The sequence below is a fragment of the Acyrthosiphon pisum genome, chromosome X, assembly GCF_005508785.2.
Source record: "Acyrthosiphon pisum isolate AL4f chromosome X, pea_aphid_22Mar2018_4r6ur, whole genome shotgun sequence".
Taxonomy (NCBI): domain Eukaryota; kingdom Metazoa; phylum Arthropoda; class Insecta; order Hemiptera; family Aphididae; genus Acyrthosiphon; species Acyrthosiphon pisum.
In genome coordinates, this window is record NC_042493.1 from 106,653,553 (window position 1) to 106,658,414 (window position 4,862).

General features: G+C 24.4%; 1 long non-coding RNA gene across 1 annotated transcript; it reads left to right on the top strand.

The window, feature by feature from the left end:
- Nucleotides 1-247: 247 nt before the first annotated feature.
- On the top strand, nucleotides 248-1,657 carry LOC107884177. The gene is made up of 5 exons (XR_001679752.2): nucleotides 248-340; nucleotides 426-560; nucleotides 677-918; nucleotides 992-1,195; nucleotides 1,300-1,657. It is a non-coding gene; the product is annotated as an uncharacterized LOC107884177 (long non-coding RNA).
- The last annotated feature ends 3,205 nt before the right edge of the window (nucleotides 1,658-4,862 follow it).

The following is a 4,862-nucleotide window of genomic DNA, read 5'->3' on the forward strand; positions in this document are numbered from 1 at the left end:
ACCTTTTCATGTTATCTTATTCTCTTCTGACTTTCTCTCTTAGTCAGTAGTCTAATATTTTATATTTCATACCATAAAATTTGCTAACTAAGACTCCTATTTTGAACTTGAATGTTTAAATTCTGTTTAAATATTATATTATATAATGTACTATTTATTTACTTTTGAGATTCAACTCATTTTATATACTACTAAAATAAAAACAAAAAATATTATATAAAAATGTTGATAAAATTCAAATTTTGTTTAGATTATGACATTGCCACACTTGATAGCAAATGCAATTGAACACCACTAAAATTTTCTATTCAGTTAGGCTTCAGATTTATTCAAGATTTAGGTTTGTTGCTTCTATTCTAAAGAAAAATAATAACAAGATGTATTAGTTAGACCATAAGTCTCATAAACAATTTATATATTTATAGCAAGAGACTATGAGTTGGAAGCAGAAGTGGAAGGGTTGTTGAGTTACTTGTACCGTACCAACATTTTCATAGAATCTTACCATGCTACATTAGTTGGACCCATGGGTCAACATCCACCACTCTATCAGTTTTATGGTGAGTTTGTATCTACAATTATCTAATAATCATTCAATATTATATTGTTTTTAATATTTTATTTTACACATGTAATTCAATCTATAATATGTTATTAAAAGTATTGTATATTTCAGTACATTTAAGAGGCATAGAGGAACAGTCAAGAGCTGGTTTAATAGAGCAGTGAATGGACAACCAGTAAGGCGTGTAGAGTATAGGGTCAACACTCGACCGAAAAATGACATCATCATTAACACTGCTTGGGAGAAATGTGAGAATTGAATTTACAATATGGAAGATTTTATTAGAAACGTTTCTCATACTACCGAGCAGTTGTTAAGAAATGAAATTGGAGAGTCTAATTTCATAGAACGTTGTAAGTTAACTGTATAAGAAAAAATAACAATAAAAATTAAAAATAAATACTATAAAATATATAATTATTTTAGCTGTTGTAATACCTGATGCACCAATTCGACCATTGGCACCACCTCCTGTATTACCAGCCCGACCGCTACCTCAAATCCAAGCAAAGGCTCAAATATGACATGCTCCAATAGAAGATTGTGACCTCTTATAAGTACAGGATGTAGGGCAGCGATTAAATGGAAGGACACATTGGGAAGAATTTTTTCAGGCAATTGAAGATGAAAGTAATAATACTTATACAAATTCAATATTTTGTTTTAAATAAAATTATTTATTATGAATTGTTTTTAATACTGAATAGTTATTCATAATATGTTTTTATTTTTAGTTCAAGAAGCACAAGAGGACTGAATAATTTGTTTTGATCGACCTAGCAAAGTCACATTAATTCCTTGCAGAAATACATTTTGTAATCTCTGTCACTAGGCTTGTAGCCAATGAAAATACAACATGCTCACTCTGTAGCGGTATAATTCGGTTGTACTTAAATTATGGCCATCCCATATAAATATTTGGTTTAGTTTTATTTAATTTACGTTTGTTATGTATTAAGTTTTTTAAAGTGTTTATAGGTAATTTTATTTTGTTTAGTTTTATTTTATTTTAATAGGTGCCTGCTACCTATATTAAGTGATTTAAGTCTGTTAATTCATATTTTGTTTTATATATCAAATTGTTAAGTCATCTTATTTATATTTTGTTTTATTATATTAAAACTGGGTAACTGTAAACTGAATATTAATTTATTGTTTCATTGAAAAAAAATCATCAGCTACATAATATAAATAGTTATTTATTTATTTATTTAATTATTATACGCCTCAAAGACAATTGGTTAAAATTACAATAATGTATATATAAAGTACATTTAAGCTAGATAACAGGTTGTAAAAATAAGTAAACGGAGATTTTTTGAAAATAAACAATGTACATTAAACATTATGGACACAATTTTATATTATAAGGCATTTGACTATTTTAGTACAAATATGCAAGTTCAATGTACTTTATAAACATTTTAAATACATACAATGAAAATTCAACAGAACCCTATACATGGTGATTCACCAAACATGCTCATCCCCATTTCTGCCTTTAATAATTAATTTATTAAAATTCTGATTTTTAGAATTTTTAAATATACTCAAAGACCATATTTTGAAATTTTTGATTTCTTTTGTACTATTTAAGGAATGTCCTGTGGTGATACTAACTTCTGTTTTTTAAATGAGAACCCCCCTTTTTTATTGTAAATTATTTAGCGATTAATTATTTTTAATATAATGATGTACTTAATTCAAAATTTGAATGTATATTTTCTTAGTTATTAAAATATTTGTATTAAGGATAATATTCCTTAGAAATGATTTTATATAAATATAAAATAGACGTAATACTGGGCCTTCAATTGATTTTACTTGGATCATTTTACAAATTATTAATAACTAGAGCCCGGATTAATATGCACTAAAAAGTATCAAAATATGCCATATAATATGCAGTAAAAATCATTAAAATATGCAAAAAATATGCAATAAAAATTAATAAATATAAATATAATTATAAAATATTAATAATAACTATTTTGTCAAAAAGTTGTTTTTGGTACAACTCTAAAACAAATGATCGTAGGTACATAACATTTTGACTGAATGTTTATATTAGCATTTTCTATACACCATAACATTTTTCAAATATTTTGATTTATTTTGAGCTGTTTACGGACATTGTCAGTTTCCATTTTATTTAGTTTTTTTCTATAAATATTAAATATCAATAAAATTTTATTTTTGTTTGTTAAAAAAGCTTGAAAATTATATAGACGGCTCCTAGTATATTGTTTCAATGACAGATGAAAAAAATTAAAAATCCATAATCGCAATTTTTTTTTATAAGCATCTAAAGTTCAAATATTGACAAAATATGAATAAATGACGAAAATTTTCAAATTATTTTGAGTTTGAAATTCATGAAAAATTTTCTTTTTAAATCTAAGATTTTAACATGTAATAGAAGATTCCTCATAATATTGTCTACCTTTATAAAAAAAAAATGTCTACAAGAAAGTCAAATTAAATTTTTATGAGTGTTTGAAATTCATATTCTTACAACATTAGATATTCGCTCGATTTCTCATGTGACGATTTTCTTACTTTATTGTAATTAAAAAACAAATGACTGTAGATATTTGAAAATACCACTGAATGTTAATATTTTAATTTTCTATACACCATACAATTTTGAAAATATTTTGACTCTTTGAGCTGTTTACGGACATTCTCAGTTTTAAATTTTTTTAGGTTTTTTTTCTATAAATATCAATAAAATTTTGTTTGATGTTAAATTTAAAAATTTAATTCAAGGTTCCTGATATAGTTATTGTTACAATAGCAGTTGAAAAATATTAAAAATAGATAGTCACAATTTTTTTTTATAAGCAATTGAAGTTCAAATATTGACAAAATTTATCAAATTTAAAATTAAATAATTATTTTGTAGTTAAAAATTTATAAAATGTTCAATTTTTATATAACATTTAGAATTGTAATAAAATCAATTATTTATCTTATTGGAATTCGGGTTATCTATTTTATTTCCTTTTTTATTCATATAATGTCGTTAGTATGATATTTATATTTAACTAACGCATTGTCGTGAAGGCACCCTTAACTTTTATTACTATATTTTATTTTTGTTAAGAGCCGAACTCGACAAGTATACAACATATTATAGATATTTTGAATTTGATCTATTATTAGGTACCTATATAACGTCAAAAAAAATGTATGTAACATTAAGTTTAGACGACCATATCGGGGAAACGTTAAATTAATAAAAAAATATAAACCTAGACATGTTATAAAAAAATAAATAAATATTAGTATTTTTATATTTGATATTGCGTTCATTTAATTATTTGTATTACACAATTAGGTATTATCACTTATTTAGTGGCACATGTAATCTATTTAGTTCTGATATACTTCGTTTGTAACTAAAATAATTTAAGCTCTAATAATTGTTGCTCGGTAAAATTAATTCGATAAGAAAAAAAAACTTCAAACATACACCCTGGACTGTATAACGAACACTATTACTGCCATAATTACATTTACTTTGTATTTTATTACAACTTCATTGACGCGAAGAAATTAAGCACGCGTAACATTGGCTCCGGCGCTTTTCGTTTAAATAATTATAGGTTATATAATTTAAGATTTTAAAATGTAATACAAGATTCTTCGTAAACATGTCTACCTTTATCGAAAAAAAAATGTCTACAAGAAAGTCAATTTTTAAGAGCGTTTGAAACTCATATTATTTCAGCATTGGATATTAACTTGATTTATCATTTAACGATTTTCTTATTTTGTTGTAAATCAAAAACGAACCACTGTATATTATGCATGAAAAATTCACTGAATGTTTATATTTTAATTTTCTATATACAATACAATTATGAAAATATTTTGACTCTTTTTGAGCTGTTTACAGACATTGTCAGTTTTCAATTTTTTTTGTTTTTTTTTCTATAATTAATTGAAAGCTCTTGATATATTGTATCAATAGCAGTTAAAAAATATTAAAAATACATGCGTAGAATTTTATTTATAAACATTTAAAGTTCGAATTTTTACAAAATGTATCAAATTTTAAATGTAATAATTATTTTGTAGTTAAAAATTAAATATAATATCGTATCCAATGAAAATGTTAGGTTTGTGTAATGCACTTATATTTTAGTACCTATATAATATAGAGATATTTTATTGCGATAACTTGATGACGCATATAACGTGCTATTGTAGTAGGAAAAAATTAATAAAAGATCGAAAAGTGAAAGTGGAGATTTAGGTGAGACGTGTATATTATCATATTAAATACGTGTGA